Below are 22,263 nucleotides of genomic sequence, written 5' to 3'. Positions count from 1 at the left end.
GTACACACAAGCACTTCTGTTGTGTACTGAAAAACTGTTGTCAAAAAAAGTACCATGCAACTATTTGAGTTGTGAGCCACTTTTTCATGGAACACGATTTTACTTGAAAGAAAACAGACAAACCATTACTTGGACTAGAGTATCCGGAAGATGTTTTCTTGAAAATGAACAAAGTGAGCTTATTACTTCAAGGAAAACAAATGACAGTATTTACAACCAATGATAAAATTCTAACTTTAAATTAAAATTTTGGAAATTTTATACCTGTCCATAGGAGACCTGGCAGCTTCCCAAGATTCTTCTGATAAGACAGGTAGTGATATTAACAAATGATTTTTTAATATTATATAATGTGGCAGCTCAAACCTTTTGGTTTCAGGATCCCTTTAACCCTTTAAAATTACTGAGAATCCCAAAGAACTTTTATTTATGTGGATTATATCTATCAATATTTACTATATTAGACATTAAAGCTGAGCATTTAAATTTTTAAAACTTATTTAAAAATAACAATAACAAACCTACTACATGTTAATATAACTAGCATTTTGATGGGAAATAACTATTTCTTAAAAACTCTAGTGAGAAGAGTGTCACTGCTTTACCTTTTTTCAAATCCCTTTCCTGTCCAGTTTAATTTCAGACAGCTGGATTCTCTCATATGCTTCTGCACTCACTCTGTTACCACATCACAGGTCAGGCCACATGGCCTCTGAAAAACTCTTGAGAACAAGCATGGAAAAAGGCAAATAGCATCTTAGTATTACCGTGAAAACAGTTAAACTTCATGGAACCCTTGCAATTCCTTCCTATATTTTCCACTGTTAAAGTTAAGAGATGGTAGTAAACCTTAGCAGACCAAGGTACAGAAACCAATGTTGTAAATCTCTTCTTTTATAAAAATTCTTACTCTGTTAAGGACACATTTCTTTTAAGCAAAACATATTTCTTTAGGCTTTATCCCTAATCAAATCAAAGCAGTTATCATTACTCTAGTCCCCAATTAATATATACTAACACTACTTTTAGATCCCTTTAAACATATACATGTATGCGTGAACCCATGTGCATAAATATATATATCTCTCTCACACATGCACAGAATACATCAAAAGAAATACACCAAAACATTATTAGCAAGATTAAGGATAGTTCTGATCTTTTTATCTTTATTTTTTCCCCAATATTCTATATGTATTTGCATTTGGTTAAAAAAAAATGGAAAAATGCTTCCCACTACTCTCTTCCTCTCTTTAGCACTGGACAATATTCTTTTCAAAAGGAGTGTACCCTGACCTTATGGAACCAGCAGGCCTTAGTAACTACAAGGAGGGAGAGAATGACAAAATTACACCAGGAAGTAGTATGCAGTGGACTCCATGTTAACATATCAAAGAACTTGAACTTAGAATTCTGATCAAGGAACCTAGGATTTCCAATAAAATATATTCTTCTCATAAAATAATACGTCTCCTTATACAGTGCCAGCACGAACTATGTACACCAATAAACTTATTACAAATATTTAGCTCTCTATACCTTACAAGTGTTCTCACTTACTCTCCTTTGATCTTATATCATCACAGAATACAGTACTTTAAAATTCGTACTCTTAAAGCACTTAATAAACTTTTTAAAAAAGAGACCTCAATCTTTGTGGAGATTACCACTATTCATGAAAATGTCTGTCTCTTGGCCAAAAATAATTGCAGCAAAGGGCCAATAACTCAGAGCAATGAAATACAAGGCTCTGAATTCTTCTAATTAGGAATCTCAAAACTCTATTACTTTATAACCGGTGCCTGCAATGTCACACCCATTATGCCATAATTAACGTGAAGAGAAAGGAGAACGTGATGCTGAATCACAAACAACTCTTCCACTTAACCAGCAGAGGAGAGGCAGCACAAAGCAGTGACTAAAACTCAGACTCTGGAGCAGAGTCTGAGTATCGATTCTGGCCCCATCATCCTGGGCAATTAACTTAATTTCATCTGCCTCAGTTTCCCCATCTGTAAAATGGAGGAGAGGATAGAATAATAAATAATCTCTACCTACAAGGTTGTTAGAAGGATTAAATAAGTGTTAATATTCGTAAAGTGCTGGCACATAGTAAATATTTTTTAAAGAAAAAGTAACAAAACCCTGAAGTTAAAGTTCAAACACTTCAAAAATAAATGATGAAATAATTGTAGAAATGCAGAAAAGCCAAATCAAATCATTTAGAATACTGTATACTCAACTTTCTAGCTTCTTAAAATGGTATAGCAATGTGGTGTTCAATTATATCTGAATACAGCAGGAGTCCAAACTGCTGAAGTACAAATCACTTTCAGGGACTTCATAGAAGAGTATGGCTCTATGTAACTTAAAGTGTCTTTATGCCCACCTAAATTGAACAGAAAAATGTTCTGGTTTTGAAATAAGGAAGGTTACACCGAATGCTAGCATGGACTAGAGGCCTTAGTTGTTCTGCAGACCACCAGAAAAACCAAAAAGGCTGATCCTGTGTGGCAAATCTGTTCAAAATGTAATGAAAGAAATGAACAATCATATAAAATTAAGACTGAAACTAATTTCCTAAAGAAATGGAGTGTTCCAGGTTGAGTCAGGGTCTGTACAAGTTGAAACGCAGACATCTTATACTGCCAGAAAGCCAGGAAGCACTCCATGACCAACCAGGTCAGATCAAAATGACAGAGTAGGGCTTCCCTGGTGGCACAGTGGTTAAGAATCCGCCTGCCAACGCAGGCAACACGGGTTCAAGCCCCAGTCCGGGAAGATCCCACATGCCGCAGAGCAACTAAGCCCGTGAGCCACAACTGCTGAGCTTGTGCTCTAGAGCCCACAAGCCACAGCTACTAAGCCCACGTGCCACAACTACTGAAGCCCGTGCGCCTAGAGCCCGTGCTCCACAGAGTAGTCACCTTAAAAAATTCCCACTGACCAAACCTGGGACAATTTGAACATCAAAAATAAATAAATAAATAATGACACCTAAAGCAAGCAGAAGAAAAGAACAATAAGAATTAGAGTAGAAATCAATAAAATTGAAAACAGGAAAATAGAGAGAAACTCAAAAACCAAAGCTGTTTTTCAAAAATATGAATAAAATTGATAAATGTATAGCTAGACTAAGCAAGAAAAAAAAAAGAGAAGACACAAATTACCAATAAAAAGACGGATCATCACTACTAATTCCAAGAACATCAAAAGGATAATAAAGGAATATTAGGAAAAACTCTGTATCCACAAATTTGATAATTGAGATGAAACGGACCAATTCTGTGAAAGACATAATCTACCAAAATTCACACAAAGAGAAATAGATAATCTGAATAGGCCTAAAGTTGAATCAATAGTTATTAACCTTCAACTGAAAGCACCAAGACCAAATAGTTTCACTGCTGAATTCCACCATTTAAGGATTAAAAAAAAAAAAAGATATCAATTCTCTACAATCTCTTCCAGAAAACAGAAGTAGACGAAACACTCCCTAACTCATTTTTATAAGAGCTGCATTATTCTAATACCAAAATCAAATACATTACAAGAAAACTACAGAACAAACAGTATCTCTTTCGAACACAGATGCAAAAATCCTCAACAAAGTATCTACAATCAAATCTAACAATGTATAAAAAAAATTCTATACCACAATGAAGGGGATTTTATTCCAGGAATTCAATGCTGGTTCTAAAATTTATAAATGTAACCCACCACATCAAGAGGCTAAAGAAGAAAAATTATATGATCATACCAACAGAAGAAGAAAAAGCAAGTGACAAAATCTAATACCCATTCATGATAAAAGAAAACTCTCAAAAAACTAGGAATAGAATTTGAGATTATGAATTCCTCAATTTGATAAAGAAGATCTACCAAAAAAAAAGAAAAAAAGGAAATACCTACAGTTAACATTATACTTAATGGTAGGAAACTGGATACTTTCCCTCTAAACTCAGGAACAAGGTAAACATGTCCTCTCACCACTACTATTCAGTATCATACCGGAAGTTCTAGCTATTGCAATAAGACAACAAAAGAAATTCAAGGGTATAGAGATTGTTAAAGAAGAAATAAAATTGCTTTTGTTCGCAGATGAGATGATTATATACAGAAAAATTCCCAACGAATGGAGCAAAAAAAAAGAGAAACCTCCTAGTTGATACAGTTGTTTCCACTTGGGTATAAATTAATTTTGATACTGCTATACACATATACATACTGCAACTGAACAATTAAGTAAATGGATGGTGTATGGTGGGAGGCAGGTTTCTCACCGTTGGAGGAAATTTATGACCAATAAGGGGAGAATGCCAGAATGATTAATGTGGTAATGGATTAGAATGGAAGACAGCAAGAACTCATGTTAACTTTAATACTGACACAGATGGTTACACATAGAAACATTTATAGACATGTATATAGACACATATTTATATACATGTGTGTCAATATATACATATTCATTTCTTTACTCTGTTCAGAGTTCCTAAAAGAAACCACATCCCAGAAGCAACAAGCACATCCCACCCAGATCTTTGTTTCTAATACCATTCTCCAATAAAATGAAAGTGGACTCCTTGGAGAAATGGTTGATTCTAGGTCTGGGGCAGAAAATATACAAGATGAGCTGGGAGCATCTTGTAGTGCCAGAAAGTAAGGATGTCCTCAAAAACAAATAAAAACACCCACTTTGATGGAGGTAAATCAGAGGGGCACAGGAGCCAACTGAAAGATCTCTTAATGGCCAAAGCTAGAACAATCTGAACAAAATAAAGTAGTACTAGATTATAACCCAAAATTTAAAATAAACACCTATGAATCTATACTGATATTAATGACTGAATAAATTAATAAATGGGAGAAGAGACAAATCTCTCAAGCAGCAGGATTCTAAATGATTCACATACTCTACTCTCAAGGAGAGAGGGTGTAACTCCTCATTCTTCAAGGCTGCACACAGTGACTTCTTCCAAACAGCACACACACCAGGAAAGGCATGAGGGGAGAGATCTGACAAACATTACCTCAGCCAAGTGATCAAGGTCAACATCAACAGTCATAAATTATGTTAATGGTATGTCCCCTTGATATTATGTGATGAAAATGGCAATTTACCTCTGTGATCTTCCCCTCCAAAACCCATAATCCTAGTCTAAAAATAAGAAAAACATCAAATTCCAATAAAGGGGCATCCTACAAAATACCTGTACAGTACTCCTCAAAACTGTCAACATCATCAAAAAATTCAAGGAATGTCTGAGAACTCAAAGCCAAGAAGATCCTAAGGAAACATGAAAGCTAAATGTAATGTGGTATCCTGGATGGGATACCTGGAACAGAAAAAGGACATTAGATTAAAGCCAAGGAAAACTGAATAAACTATCAACTTTAGCTATTGATAATGTATCAGTATTAGTTCACTAATTATAACCAATGTACCATCCTAATGTAGGATGTTAATAACAGGAGAAACTGGGTGCAGGGTATACGGGAACTCCCTATAATATGCTCTCACTTTTTCTGTAAATCTGAAGTTCCTAAAAAATAAAGTCTACTAAAAAAAGGAATAGTGACTAAATGACTACACACCCCCCCAAAAAAAACCCAAAAATCTCTGTGATACCAAGAGAGAGAAAGAGAAATAAAATTATTTGACACCTTTGGAGATGACCAGTCACCAATTTTCAGAGTTGAAATCGAGTTCAGAGTTTCAGAGTTGAAAGAATTCTCAGAGTTAAAGAGTTGATACATCAAAGGAAAATAAGCATATCCCTCATCTTTTCGGGTAGGACTGTAGTTCGATCTCAGTTGATATGGGAAAGGTTTTTTTAACGGAAGACAGCTGGCTAATAGATCCAGAAGGATGATAAGGTTACAAAAGCACCACTCTGCAACCCCAAATGAAATAACTGGTTTAGATAAGGCTTATCAATATATGCTAAAAACATCAGGTAAAAGGCTGCTGGGAAACCGAATATTTGGAGGGAACCAAAATATCACCTCACCAGTCAACTGCTAATTGCAAAGGCACCATGTTTATAACAGACAGATTTAGTGAATACCATCTTAACCAAATGATCACATTTCAGGTAGACAACCTAATATGATATGTCTTGTGTTATGAATCAATACAATGTACACAGGAGCAACTAAGCCAAAAAATCTAAATACAATGCAGCCTTTAGACCCAACCTTCTGTTTTTAGGAAACACAATGGTTAGGGATAAAAGTTAAATACCATAAGGAAACAATCAGACAAATCCAGAATGCAAGAACATTCTATAAAACGATTGGTCTGATCTCTTCAAGATGCCAATATCATGGGGGAGAAAAGTGGAGGTGGGGACAACTGTAGTAAGTTAAAAGTGACTAAAGTAACAACAATCAAATGTAATGCATGAACTTTGATTGAATTCTGGCTCAAGAAAACCCACTACAAACGGACAACTAGAAAAACTTGAAATACAGACTAAATATTAAGGGTTTCCGCCCCCCAAATATGACATTTGTAAGAGAATGTGTTAATTTTAGGAGATGCTTTAGGGGTCAAATACAGCAAAAAAAAAAAGTCTCTATTAAGAGAGAAATAAACAAATATAACGAAATGTTAACAACTGTATCCAAGTGGCAGTATACAGGTGTTCACTGTCCTATTCTTTCAATTTCTCTTTATGTTTGAACATCCTTAATAAGAGCTGGGAGGTGTGGAAGAATACAGTCATTTAAGGAAAAAAAAGGTGATTAAATGATCAGTTGTAAACCACCAGAAGATAGTAAGAGCAGATTGTATGGGCAGGTGTAACAAACGTGGATTTTAAACCAGTCTCCTATGACACATACACTGCATGAACATTAGGAAAGTAGGGGCATGAAAGAGATGGAATCAGTTTAAGAAACAATTCCTATTCTAAAGTTTAAAACATCAAGCAAAACTCTACCGATAAACTCATCTAAGACTGAACACCTCCAGTATCTCTTATTTTTTCAGAAGAAAAAAGGGACTACAAAAGAGATACTTTTTTTTTCAATTACAGTGGTTGAAGAGTGACAGATAATTTTTGTAATTCTGAAATTTCAGTAATATACAAATGAGTTGGAGGAAAAAGAACATAAATGAACTCATGAAGACCGTAAGTTAATTTACATACATAAATATATATGAAGATAGCACACTAAATCAAAATCAGCAACATTTCATATATCATATTAATAATGGGTCTCATAGAATTAAGTTCTCTCTGCAATGCCTTACTATACTAGTGGCTGTGCTAGTATATAATGCTATAAGGCACAACCATTAAGTCCAGCCCCAAAGTCAACCCCTCCACATTTAATGACTTAGAAGGCTATCCTGGGATTTCTCTGCGGAACAAATTTTAAAATTTTACTCAACATAACTGAGTAAATACTTCTCGTTGCCTCCTCCACACTATCTAGGATACTACAGCCTTATAACTATGATAATATCGTGCCGATAAGTATGTCAGTTCTTTTTATGTGTGACTGCCCTTTCTCATTCCTGATAGACATGAAAATGTTGTCTTATCTTTCTCCCAAACTTTGCAATGATATTATTTTCTCTGCCAATTGTTTCCCCCATTTTCTACTCTTAATCCTATTTCATTTCTCTAATAACTGCTATAATGTATATATAATGAATATATACTGTATATGTAAGAATACTGGTACCCAAACTCTCACCCTGAGAAAAAACTAAAACCACATACAATAGAATTTCAAATAGGGAATTTTATGAGATAAGACTTCATTATGCTAACAAATTGCTTTCCCTTTTAATGGTGAACTAGGTAATTTAGACCAACTCTCCTACTGAGAGCAAACAGAAAAACTGAACATCCCCTTCCCCCAGGCAAAATTAGAAAAACAAACATAAATACCTCTTTGAAGGCATCACAGTGCTAAAAAGGCAGTAAAAAAAAGTATGGAGGCTAAGATCAGGGACAGCAAGAAAATCTTCAGAGGTAAGCCAGACACGTGGTGGCCATTTTCTCAGGGGGCATCTGCCCATCCCATAAAGGTGGCTAACAAGCCGAGCTGAACTTTTCACAGATTTACAAGGCTAGCACAGAACGGGTGTTAAACATCAGAGGTAAGGAACCAACAAAGTATGGGGGTACGGAAATACGGGGCTGGTAACACCCCTGGTTTTATGTTGGGACCCCGAAGGGTAACATCCTAGGATTAAAGAAAAAATAAAATAGACCAGCCTTGGCAGACTCTGGAGTGCCGAGCTTTGACACATTTTTGTCTCTGGCTGGATTAAGATGATCCTTAAATTACTTCTGTAATTTTTCACATATAATGTCTTAATAAAAAGGAGGAGACTAAGACAACATGATAAAAACGTACAATAGCCTACAGAAAAACACACAGGATCTAGATAATAAAGTTATCCAATACAGACATGCTTAATATATTAAAATAATTTTTTTTTAACTGTGGGCCATGAAAGACTGGCCCTGTACAAAACCCTGCTAACTTCAAAATTTCAAATCATACTTCATTTCCTAATCCTTAAATTCATCTGATTAATTCTTTAGGAATTCCCACAGTTGTTCTAAACCCTCCTTTGGTCCACATACATCAAAAAAGAACACAATGCCTACTAAAGTAAAAAAAAAATCAGTCTTCCAATCTAAAAGGAATTCATGTGCCCACAGACAGGCCCTCTAACCTGCCCTATTGGAACATTCCCCAAGAGGGGGCACATCCCACTAAATTGCCACCAGAGAGTGAACTGCTGCAGGGAGCCACAAGCTCAAATCAGAGGTTTTCAAGCATTTTACATCACAACCCGTTACATATTCACCTCTGTATATATCTATATGTAAGTACACTCAACTGAAACACAAATTTCATAAAACAATTCTTAGCTATAGTAAATAAGCAAGACAGAGTGACTAACGTAAGGACAGACATACGGATTAATGGAATAAAACTGAGAGTCCAGAAAAAAAAATTTTTTTAAACAAGAATGATAAGACATTAATAAGAAAGCACAGTATAGTTGACCCTTGAACCTCCACCATGCAGTTGAAAATCTAGGTATAACTTTACAGTCAGCTCTTTTTATCCACATCCGCATCCTTGGATTCATCCAACCCTGTATCTTGTAGGGTTACGCATTTATTGAAAAAATCTGCATATAAGTGGACCAGTGCAGTTCAAACCCATGTTGTTCAAGGGTCAACCGTATTTTCAACAAATAGTGCTGGGACAACTACATATCCATATGCCAAAGAATGAAGTCTGATCCTTTCCTCACATCACACACAAATTAACTCAAAATGAATCACAGACATAAGAGCTAAAACTATAAAACTCTTTGAAGAAGACACAGGAGTGATCTTCATTACTTTGAGTTAGGCAGTGGTTTCTAAGATACAACACCAAAAGCACAAGCAACAAAGAAAAAATGTATAAATTGGATTTCAATAAAATTAAAATCTTTTGTGCTGTAAATGATAACATCAAGAAACTGAAAAGACAACCACCAAAACAGAAGATATTTGTGACTCACCTGTTTGATAAGGAACTTGTGTCTAGACTATATAAAGAACACTTACAACTTAATAAAAAGATAAATAACCCAATTTTTTAAATGAGCAAAGGTCTGAATGAACATTTATTTCTCCCAAGATATACAAAGCACATGAAAATATGATCTACATCATTACCCATCAGAGAAATGGGAATCAAAACCACAATGAGATACCATTTCATACCCATTAAGGATGGCTGTATCAAAAGACAGACAAAAACAAGCATTAACAAGATGTAGAGAAACTGGAACCTTCATACCTTGCTGGTGGGAATGTAAAATGGTGCAGCCACCCTGAAAAACAGTTTGGCAGTTCCTCCAAGTGTTAAACATGGAATTAGCCGTACGACCAGCAACTCCAATCCTAGTGATATACCCAAGAGGACTGAAAACATACATCACACAGAAACTTGTGTATGAATGTTCATGATAATATTACTTATTTTATTTAAGTACTATTTTTTAAAATTTATTTATTTATTTATTTTACTCTTGGCCACGTCTGGTCTTAGTTGCGGCACATGGGATCTTCGCCGTGGTATGTGGGATCTTTTGTTGCAGCACGTGGGCTTCTCTCTAGTTGTGGCATGCGGGTTTTCTCTCTCTAGTTGTGACGCGTGGGCTCCAGGGTGCGTGGTCTCTGTAGTTGTGGCACGCGGGCTCCAGAGTGCGTGGGCTCTGTAGTTTGAAGCATGTGGTCTCTCTAGTTGAGGCACGTGGGCTTAGCTGCCCCGCAGCATGTGGGATCTTAGTTCCCCGACCAGGGATCGAACCTGTGTCCCCTGCATTGGAAGGCAGATTCTTCACCACTGGACCACCAGGGAAGTCCCTATGATAGTATTACTTATTACAGCCAAATGCGCATCAACTGAAGAGAGGATAAATAAAATGTGATATATCTGTACAAAGGAATACTATTAGACCATAGAAAGTAATGAAGTACTGATACATGCTACAAGATGAATGAACCCTGAAAACATTATGCTAAGTGAAATAAACAGTCACAAAAGACTACATGCTACATAATGTCCAGAATAGGCAAATTTTTTATAGAGACAGAAAGTAGAAGATAAGTAGTTACTTGGGACTGGGGCAGGGAGTGTGGGTGTGTACATGTGCACACGCAGGAATGGAAAATGACTGCTAATAAGCATGGAGTTTCTTTCAGGAGTGACAAAAATGTTCTAAAATTAGATTGTGGTGATTGCATTACTTCATGAATATATGAGAAAGACTGTGAACTGCATACTTCAAATAGATGGACTGTAATGACATGTGAATGAAATCTCAATAAAGCTGTTTAAAAATTCTTATCTTAGTCCCTTATTACTTGTGATACACTCTGACATTTTCTATTGCATTTCATTTAAAAATACAACACTAGTCGTGATCTCTTAAATTCCTTCTATGACCCACAAATGGGTCAAGGCTGGCAATTTAAAAAACACTGCCACAGAGTCATCCAACGATCGAACTGATGGCCACCTTCTCCTACCTAGTAGCAGGATTCATACCATCACATCTCACATCCCAGAAAAAGTCCTATTCTTCCTGGTCATCTATTATTCCCCAAACTGTCATTGCCACACTGCTGTGTATATCCTCCATTTTACCCAATTCCTCATCCCCCACCCCCCAAATCCTTTACTGGACCTTCTGAAATTCCTAATTTGTGACCAGCAAACTGCCAATTTATACTATCCTTACTATTCCTTCTCATCATCTACCTTCCCTCCAATTCTCCCATTGATTTAGGACGTCAGCAACTGGTTCATAGTATGTACCCTTACTCCTCTCACCATTTGCTGACTTTACCATTCATGCAGACTGACTGACTCCTTTAATACTTCAGCCCCTTTTCCCTCTATTCCACCTCAGCAGCCCATCCCAAGGCTACCCTGGACATTATCATTGCCAGAAACTATGATATCTGTCAAATCTCTATTTCAAGTATCCCACTCTTGACCACCACATTCAATCCTTCTAGTTCTCTTACTTCATCTGAGCACTACCCACAACAATTCTAATTGAAATTTCCAATACATTGATGCTACCATTTCCTTACTATGCATCCTGACTTCACCTCCTTTCTTGTCCATGTTAGATTTCATGATTCATCATCACTCCTCTATAAGCACTCCCTCTAAAAGCCCTCATTTCCCTCTTCCTTTTCATTTAAAAAAAATGTTCTTAATTAAAAAAATGTTATATTGAAGTATAGTTAATTTACAATATAATATTAGTTTCAGGTGTACAGCATAGTGACTCAGAATTTTTACAGATCATACTCCATTAAAGGTTATTACAAGACAATGGATATATTTCCCTGTGCTATACAATATATCCTTGTTGCTTACCTATTTTATACATAGTAGTTTTTATCTCTTAAATCCCATACCCCTATCATGCCCTTCCTCCCTTCCTTCCCCCTACTGGTAACCACTAATTTGTTTTCTATATCTGTGAGTCTGTTTCTGTTTTGCTATAGACATTCATTTGTTTCACTTTTTAGATTCCACATATAAGTGATATCATACAGTATTTGACTTCCTCTGTCTGACTTATTTCACTAAGCACAATATTCTCTAGGTCCATCCACGCTGCTGCAAATGGCAGAATTCCACTCTTTCATACTGACCTAGTTTTATGTGTCAACTTGGCTGGGCTACAGTCCTGTTATTCAATCAAACACGAATCTAAGTGTTGCTGTGAAGGTACTGCAGATGTGGTTAAAGTCCACAGTTGACTTTAAGTTGATTATCCTCAATAATGTTGGTGCACCTCATCCACTAGTTGAAAGGCCTTAAGAGCACAACTGAGGTTTTCCTAAGGAAGACAAAATTTTGCTTCAAGATTGCAGCATCAGCTCCTGTCCAAGAGATTCTTGCCAGCCTGCCCTACAGATTTCTGACTTGTCATCCCCCATAATTGTGTAAGCAAATGCCTTGAAATTTCTTCATATACACATACACACAATTATATCTCCTACTGATTCTGTTTCTCGGGAGAACTGTGACACCTGGCAAAACCTCACTCCAGAGGAATTGAACCATCTGCCTTACCTGTGCTTGTATCTAACCACATAAATAATGCTGGGGGGTGGGTAATCTCAAAACCAGGCTGACTGATATCACTTTAAATTCAAGACTTCTAACCATTAAATGAATAATCAATACTTCTTAGCAAACTAATTCAAAGACTCCCATCCCCCTCTGGCCATACCAATCTCAATGAGAAAACAGAAACCATGAGAGAAGATGAAAGCCAAGAGGATAAGCCTTCATCTTCCAGCCACCAAATTCCCTTGGAAGAACACACAGCTTTTTCGCATTCCCTCCTATCTGATGGAAGACCTCTCTCTAACAAAGGCCAACCTCTCTATCTGTGCTCTCCATCTCCTTTCCTGCATATTCTCCTTTTTACTAACTGGACCGTATATTTTTCTTACCTACCAACCCACTTCTCTGTTCCACTTCATAGACGTATTAGAGAAATAACATTTGCAAATTTTCATATAATCTGGAATTAGGGAAAGACTTGCTAACCATGGCATATAATTTAGAAGTCAGTAAAGACTGGTAAGCTTAACTACTGAGAAAAAAAAACAACAACAGCATGACAAAACCATCATAAGCAAATTTAAAAGGCAAATGATAAATTGGAAAAAATATTTCCAAAAAATAGCACAGAGCTATTTCCCTATAAAAATAAATCCTATAGGGCTTCCCTGGTGGCACAGTGGTTAAGAATCCGCCTGCCAATGCAGGGGACATGGGTTTGAGCCCTGGTCTGGGAAGATCCCACATGCAGCGGAGCAACTAAGCCTGTGTGCCACAACTACTGCGCCTGCACCCTAGAGCCCACGAGCCACAACTACTGAAGCCCACATGCCTAGAGCCCGTGCTCCACAACAAGGGAAGCCACTGCAATGAGAAGCCCGTGCACCGCAACGAAGAGTAGTAGCCCCCGCTCGCCACAACTAGAGAAAGCCCGCGTGCAGCAACGAAGACCCAACGCAGCCAAAAATAAATAAATAAAATTAAAAAAAAAAAAAAGAATCCTACAAATCTAAGAGAATGAGTAACAAAGCAATTAAAAAATAGGCAAGGATATAGATAGTTCATAATAAAAATACCATTAGTCCTTAAAAGACGAAAGATGTTTAATCTCACTTATACTGGCAATGAGGAAAGAAGCAGGCATCCTCACACAGGGCTGGTGGAATGTGTAGAAGTGAAACAACCTCTACAGATGGCCCTTCGGTAATATCTATCGAAATTATAAATGCACATACACTCTGACCTAGCAATTCCACTTCTGGAGGTGTATCCCACACATGTCTATACAAGTGTGAAATTATGTATGCACAAGGTAATCCACGGCACCATGGCTTTTGATAGCAAAAGACTGAAAACAACCTAAATGTACCTCAAAAAGGGACTACTTAAATATATGCTACACCTGTAACCTGTATGATGTACGATGACCTGTATGATGTATGATCTGTATGGCCTGTATGATGGTGTTACTGACCGAATTTTTGAATCTTCCCCAAATTCTTATGTTGAAGCCCTAACCCCTAGGTAATAACCTAGGTAATCAGGTTTACAAGGTCAATCAATCAGGTCATGAGGATGGGGCCCCCATAATGGGAATAGTGTTGTAAAACGAGGAAGAGAGAGTAGAGCACTCTTTCTTCATGTGAGGACACAGTGAGAAGGTGACATCTGAAAGCCAGGAAGAGTCCTCACCAGGAACCAAATCTCTTGGCACCTTGATCTTGAACTTCCCAGCCTCTAGAACTGTGAGAAATAAATGTCAGTTCTTTAAACCAGCCAGTCTATAGTATTTTGTTATAGCAGCCCAAGCTAAGAAAAATGGTATACCATGAAGGTGTTAAAAAAAAAAAAGGATAAGCATGATGTTTATGTACTGATAGGACTAATATGAAATCACCTCTAAGCTAGACAGTTAAGTTAAAAACAAAAGGTGAAGGGTATGTGCATGGTATGCATCTTACATAAAAAATGGGGGAGGCAGAGGACATATATATGTAAGATACATAATCCCTCACTGGCAATTCTGAAATCCATAAAGCTCTGAGAAATACAAGCTTCTTATAAGTTTAGTACAAACCTATTTGGTGTCAAGCCTGACCAAAAATTCCATAAGACTATTTATAATTTTTATTTATCCTTACTGTACTATTTATGCTTTCAATTCAGAAATATTAATGTGTTTGATTATGGGATGCTACACTACCTCCCACTAGGGATTTTGGATAATACAGCAGATGCACTATATTACCTTTTCACAGTCCTCCCTCACCGCCCCCCCCCCCAAAAAAAACCCCCCAAACCTTAATTCTGAAATACATCTGGACCAAAGGTTTTGGAAAGGAATTATATACCTGTATATTTATCTGCACACACATAAACAATCTTTGGAAGGATTCACAAGAAACCTAACACTGTTTCCATGCAAGGGAATGGGGTGGCTGGGCTGCACAGGGTGGAAAGGAAACTTTTTACTGTATATCTACTCAAATCTTTGGAATTCTGAATCAAAGTGATTATACTACTTAGTCAAAAGATAAATAAAATGTAAATAAACTAAAATCACTAAGACTTCTAAATTCTCAACAGTAACAGACAAAGCCAGATGCTTTGGTTTTTGTTTTGACTGAAAAGTGACCCTTAAGTCACAGGGAGATCTATACAGTGGTGGCTTTCCTTTATCTCACTTTTGGTTGACCCAAATGACATTTGAGAGGGAATCACCCTCTCAGGAGCAAGGCAGGGAATGGTGGGTTTCCACTCCCATTAACAGCTTTTAGGAAATAGCAATCTCCTGATGCTTTTGATGCCTCATGCCAAGCAAAGCAGGTGTGCTTGACTGTTTTTCTTTTCTAGTGTCCCCAGAAATATGACGGGGCTCAGGTCTCCCAGCAACAGGAAGCAGTGAAGCCCGCACTTCTCAATATCAGAGAAAGGCTTAAGAAAGTACTACCATAAATCTAACCTTCAGTCTTCAGAGCTTCAATACAGTAGAGTTGGAGGACTCCAGTTAACATTTGACTAGCATCTTTTCTACTACCTATCTTCATACTTTTCATTTACTTATTTTGATGTCCTGTTGTGTTCCAAAACGGATGAGGTGACTATAAAGTTTGCCTTTTCTTCTGATTTAGATTTTGACTAATCTGTACCACACTCTCAACTTTAACCAGAAATCAAGAGAGAAGACATCTCGCTTTTTGTGGTTTATCTAGTCAGTATATTTAAAAGGCAGGGCTAGAGATATATGGTTCAGAAGTCCCCAAATGCCCCAACATCCAGCTCTCAGGCCTGATGCCTAAAGAAATTCCCAATGAAATGCCTAACAATACTTTGTTTCTTGTATTAGGACATAAATGCACTTATGTTTGTTCTCGTCTCCCATCAAGTTATACTCATTGAAAGTAGAGACTGACTTCGACTTCCTGTGGCCCCTACATCACTTAATACCTGGTTTGGTATAGAGTGGCTTCTCAATAAATACTGCCTGTGCAAACCCAGCATCATCTCATAGTTGCTGTCTGCAAGGAGGAGCAAGAAATTTGATGTACCAATATAACCATAGAAATACTACACAGAAAACTTAGAAAAAAATAGAAAAGAAAGATAATATTTCCAGATGCTACTTAATAACCTCTAGAAAATGGTTAATGAACTGTTGTGGTTACCCAGTCTCTACAAATTTGCAATTTTCACACAGAGTCAAAGATTTCAGTAAGATTAAATTTAAAAGATGAACAGTATTCCATTTTCTTCAAATGTGGGTACATTTGATAAACTATTCACAGCTCCTGGATTCCCATTCCTTTAGAGATCTGTCAAAATAAACCTACGAAAGCTTAGGCAATTCTCTGCAGTGGGAAAGGTAAACGTGGAAAAACTTTGTGTTAGAGAATGTGGCAAATTTTCCCTTTAATATTGCTTTGGGAACATTTCCAAATTTTAAGGCAGAGAGGATTACTGATCCAAATGTTAAATCATTTCAATCAATTCAGATTAGATGACAGGATCAAATTTTAAATAAACCCCCAGAGATGCAGAGGGGAAAAAAAACTGGTATATTCTGGAGAATTTGAATGTATACTGTACATCAAATTAGTTTTAAATTTACTTGGCATTTTGCATTTGTTCCAAGTTAAAAATAATTAGTGATAACAATAGCTAAAATTTCCTTAATACTTAAATCTAGTGTTCCAGGTACTGTAGTTGCAGTACCTAATTTAATCCTCATAGCCCTATGAGACTATATGCTATTATCATTTTCATTTGACAGATAATAAAACAGGCCGAAAGATGTTACAAAACCTGAACTAGCCTACGCCATATAGTTAATTAGATTTGGAGCATGGATTGTAACTCAGGGCTGACTCTATAACATCCATGCTAGCAACCACTATTAAGTTTGGGCACCTTAACTTTCTAAAGAATTGGCAGATTTTAACTAAACCGGATGCATTACAAAGGGTAACAGGAGACGCAGGCATATATTTACACTATACTTGCTATATCTGTCATACAACCCACCACCCTGAAAAAGAATGGCAGTTAATAAAGTTCTCTAAAAGGCCTTATATACATACACACCCACATATAATTTTAAAAACTGGATTTCAATAAAATTTGGCCTGCCCAGAGACTTGGGGTAGGCTTTTGTTCGTTTGTGGGAAGCCCTCTCATAATCTTTTAAAGGAACATAAATTCACTGTTTAGATATGCCTTAAGTTTATCCCTGACCACAAGCTTCTTAAGGCTAATAAACTCTTCACTTTCACATTTTCCACTAAGTATCTGAAAGCACGAAGTCTCATTAGTAAGTATGGTGCTGTGGAATGAATAAAAGCTTTTTATTTGATTTTTAAGAATAGATATTACAGAAAATATTTGATTCAATAATTTTCTGTTTCTGTAGATTACAAAAGTCTAACTTTCTTTGCTATTCTTGACATGGCATTCTGGTATCACCCAAGAAGGACTCTTTTTGTCCCCATATATTTTCTGAAGAACCACCTATCTGGGGAACAACCTATTTAAAAAAAAAAAAAAAGAGTTCCAACAGCCTCAGTTTACAGTTCTAGCCACTCGTCCACAACTCTAGAGCTTGCTGATGACAAAGTCCAGATGACAGAACTGAGAAGTGAACCTAGGTCTGATTCCTGGACAGGTCTATTTCCACCTACTGCCCTGATTGATAGGATAGCTTATTTTAATACTCCTGTCACCTTTTAGGTAGTAAAGTTGATTGACTCAGAACTCATTTCTGAAATCAAAACGCAAGTTAATCTGCATTAGAGCAAGAAGACAGAGCTGTAAATGTTCATGTAAAGAACTCATGACTAAAACAATAAGCTTCATAGCTCACAGATATAGACAAATGACGTATATCTAAAGTTATGTAGCTATAATGACTTCCTTGAACTACATGAATCAGAAAGACTAGTATCCATACCACTGACTTGACCAGAGACCTCTAGAGAGCTGGCATCTTAATATCAGACATTATTTTATACACATGCAACAAAGCATCTCAATTATCTAGATGACTCAAATATGTCAAAACTCAACTCACTGACAAAGACATGAAGAATCGGGCTTCTATTAAACAAGCTCTTAACTGCCACTAGGACAGTTTGTGACTAGTCACGTAATAAATTACTTCAGGTTGTTTCACTGAGCACTGAGTATCATCACAAGGTTATTTCCATAATATTAGGCATTGAGCAAACAGTTAAGATTATAACTTCATTACTTTTGGTAGAATTCATTCTTAAACTAATTTCTTTCCAACTGGCCTTTCTCCCAGGATATAAAGGAATACGAAGGATATAGTTTCCTACTCTGCGAGGACACTTAAAGGGAACCCTTTTCAAATTCATTACTGGAATATACTTACTAACAGAATCAGTGCTATCTCTTCCTTTAAAGATAATGTAGAGTGAGATGGGGAATGACTGCTAATAAGTATGGGGTTTCTTGAAAAAGCTGTTATTTTTTAAAACCAACAGAATTTATAAAACAAAGCAAAAAAAAAAAACTCTGGTTTGACACATGTATAGCCTGACAGTGAGGATTTGTATCAGTAACCCTTACTGGAATCTGACATAGGTAAAGCAGTAAAGTTTAGTATCTCAAGACTTTCATCCCTTATCTTAACAAAGTACCATTTTACTTCTTTATTTGTACTCTAAATCAGAGAATAATAAGCTCATCTCAAATTCTTTCATATCCAAAGCAAATGCTAAAACGTATTAAGTGAAAAGAAATGTAATGTAGATAAATTAATATTATTTTGAGTTTTAGGCCCATATGCCTCACCAATAGTATTAGTACAAGTAAGAATTTAAAATTAAACATTTCTAATAAAATTTAAAAAAAAAAACTTTTAGGCAATGTGTTTCCTTTGTTCTAACTTATCCACTTAAAAAGGAGTATTCAGAAACTTTTCAAGTAATATTCACAAAAGGATAAATGCAATCATTTTAGACCCTGTTGAAATATCACTGTGTGTCTGTGTGTGCATACATATCACACACAGACACACACACATATTAAAAAAATATTTTAGACAAGGTTTAATTTTAGGATAGCCAATGGTTTAGAAGTGATAGAAAAAAAAAATTAATACTGAAGTGATTCAAAAGCCCCTACTGTCGGGACAGATAATATATATGAACTGATCATTTAGCCATCTGGAAGTGACAGTTTGCATGAGGCTTCCAAAACTTCACAGAGAACATTAAACGTTTTTTGCTAAGGCTTGAGTTTAGATATTATCAATTATAAAGAGCTTTTCATCAATCTGATTTTTATTGAATACTTACTATATTCCAGGCTAGGTGCTAGAGACACAGAGGCAAGACAGGTCTGTCCTCAAGGAAGGCACATTTTGATTGCTTGCTTATGTCAGATACAGCACTAAACATGTTAACTGACAGCATATGACCTCCTAGGCTTAACCCACAGCAGGGGATTCTGAAGTAAACGTTACAAGTGACTGTAAGGAAATACATAAAAGCTGTTGTACATTTAGACCAAATCTAACTCTACTTCCTAACATGTATAACATTACGCTAGAAGTTCCAGATGTACTACTAACAAAATAGTAAAATGACCCAAAGTATAACTATACCTTCTTTAACACATACCACTTACACAATCGTCTCACTTAAAGGTACATCTATTATATTTTAGTCAAAGTATCTTCTTCCATTAAAGGATATTTCTCTTTACCCTCAAACTCTCATCTGGGTACAACACTGAACAGTTGCTGAACGAATGAATGAAATAAACAGATGTTCTAATTACCAAGGAAGTACTTTCTAGATGCTTATCTCAAAACACAATGGACTGACAGACCAGAATTCTACTGTAAAGATCACTGAATTTCAGAGGCAAAAATAGTAACCACTGGACATTGTCTGATACCATGCAGTCAACATGTTAAATTCACAGTAAACATATGACGGGAAACTTTCAGAAATTAAAATGAAAAGTGTTCATCACAGTACTTTAAAACAGATTTGGCTCCCATCGAAGGACTGGGACTCAAGTCCAAGACAAAGAGAAGGGAGGGTGGAGTGAAAAAGTCAAAAGGTCACCACCGAATGACCCTCAAGAGAAATGCGCGCTGACCACTGGAGCTCGCGCCGAGCTTGACGGACACCTCCTGCCCAAGCTACGGGCCCGGGCTCTTCCTCGCAGCCCGGAGCTGAAGGCCACCCCAGCCTCTTTCGGCGCCGCCGCCTGCGTTCGCCCAGAACATCAACACAAAGAAACCACCAAGAAACAAAACACTGTCCCCGTGGGCGCCGGGCAGGCGTCGGGACCCGGCCACCGGAGCGCTCTCTGCGGCTGCCCGCCGCCGGAGGAGGTAGCCAGGGCGGAGCGGGCCGCCTAGGCGCCTCCGTCCGGACCTTCGCCGAAGTGTTTCAGAACTTGCCACCCACCTCCCGCTCCATTTTCCCCTCCCGACGTGGACGCGGGACCCGCGCTCCCCGCGAGGAGGGCGCGCGAGGACCCACGGGCGGAGCTGGGGCGGGGGGCGGCCGGGACGCGCCTGGGTCCAGCAGCCCCACGCCCACTGGCCGGCCCCCACCTCCCCGGCTGCTATTGTTCCCACACCGCCCCCGCAGGCCGCGCGCCCCCCGCCCGCCGCGCGCTCCCGCCCCCACTCCCGGGAGGGGGTCAAAGCTGAGGAGAGGCGGTGGCGGCAGCACAATAACATAAACACGGCGGGGCCGCCGGCCGCCCCGGCCCTGCGGCACTCGCCGCACTCACCCGGCAGCGCAACGAATGGCGACAGGAAAGCCCGGCGGCGGGAACCGGCGCCGTCTTGGCGGTCGCCGTGGCCGTTACCCAGCGCTGCTCGCGGCTCCGCGCTCCGGGCCGCGTCGTCCGGCCTCGGCCCCTCCGCTGAGTAACAGGGACGCGGGCCGTCACCGCGCACGCCCGCTAACGTCATCGCGCAGGGCCCCGCCTCCGCGCTTCGCGAGAGCCCCCACGGGGCGGAGCAGCCCCGGGGCCCGGATTTCGGGGGCGGAGCCCGCAGTCCAGGGGCGGGGCTACTGCAGGGGGCAGGGAGGACTTGCGGAGGTCACCTGGAGGTGGAGCTGCGGGGAGAGCCTTCGAGAGCCTCTGAGAGCAGACTGTGAGGGGCGTGGCAGGAAGATGGAGGGGGTGGAGACTTGCTCCTGGCACGTGGCGGCGTGTGGCCTGAGCGCCCGGCATCTGTACGGGGGCGGTACCCTAGTCCCAGCCAAAGCCTCAGGGGCTCCTCGCCCCAGGGTTTGAAGGTCAGGTGCGATTGAGGCAGACCCGCCCCGGGATCAGGAACTTGGGCCCGGGCTCACACCTGAGAGATGAAAAGCTCTTTACCATGGCTAACAATACGTTACATTCTGAGGACACCTGCTTCGGGCCCAGCAATCCTTAAGCAAATATTAGCCACTTGGAAATAGCTGCCTCCTGTTCTCTCCAAATCCACTTCCTACAAGAGTCCTTGAAAAAAAAAATAAAATAAAATTAAATTAAAAAAAAAAAAAAAAGTCCTTGCACTACCCTATTTGTCTCTGGGGCCTACAAAGCATGTATATGTTAGTTATAGAAGTGACAAATTGGCAAGCCCTTAAATATCTGACGAGTGGAAAGATGTCTAAATCACATACATGCTTGCAATAGAATACATTTTAGCAATTTAAATGCCATGTGTTCAAGGGATTCTTAACCACACAGGAAAATGTTCATCATACATCACTAAGAGAAAGAAGCAAGTCTATATATATACAGAATGATCCTACTTATATAAATACTATATATACATAGAAAAAACCTGGAAAGAAACATGGCAAATTATTTTAACAGTAGTTCATCACTGGACTGTGAATTGTTCTCTTTTATATTTTGAGTATTTTTCCATGGTTTCCAAATTATGTTCATAATCAGAAAAAAATATTACCTTAATCATGAATAATACATATTTGTTGAATAAATGAGTGAATTCAGGTAGACTACTTCCATGTCATGTTGGGCTGACCTGTTTCTAGGGATTCTGAAATGAAACATAAATGTCAGTGTTCATTTCTTCATTCTCTCCCTAATTCCTCCCTCTCTCTCAGACTTCTTTATTTGCTTCCTTCCTTT

The 22,263-nt window shown here is 38.4% G+C and overlaps 1 protein-coding gene across 3 annotated transcripts in view; it reads right to left on the bottom strand.

The window, feature by feature from the left end:
• The window catches only part of MAPK8 (mitogen-activated protein kinase 8), a 113,521-nt gene extending 92,481 nt beyond the window's left edge, over positions 1–21,040 (bottom strand). For all 3 annotated transcript variants that reach the window (XM_068548036.1, XM_068548035.1, XM_068548037.1), the window contains exon 1: positions 20,902–21,040. The gene's annotated coding sequence lies outside the window, so the exon portion shown is untranslated. The remainder of the gene's footprint in view (positions 1–20,901) is intronic.
• Between the last annotated feature and the right edge of the window lie 1,223 nt (positions 21,041–22,263).

This window comes from Eschrichtius robustus, chromosome 7 (assembly GCF_028021215.1).
Source record: "Eschrichtius robustus isolate mEscRob2 chromosome 7, mEscRob2.pri, whole genome shotgun sequence".
Lineage (NCBI taxonomy): Eukaryota > Metazoa > Chordata > Mammalia > Artiodactyla > Eschrichtiidae > Eschrichtius > Eschrichtius robustus.
Note: the sequence above shows the minus strand (reverse complement) of the source record. Positions and strands in the feature narration are given on the sequence as shown.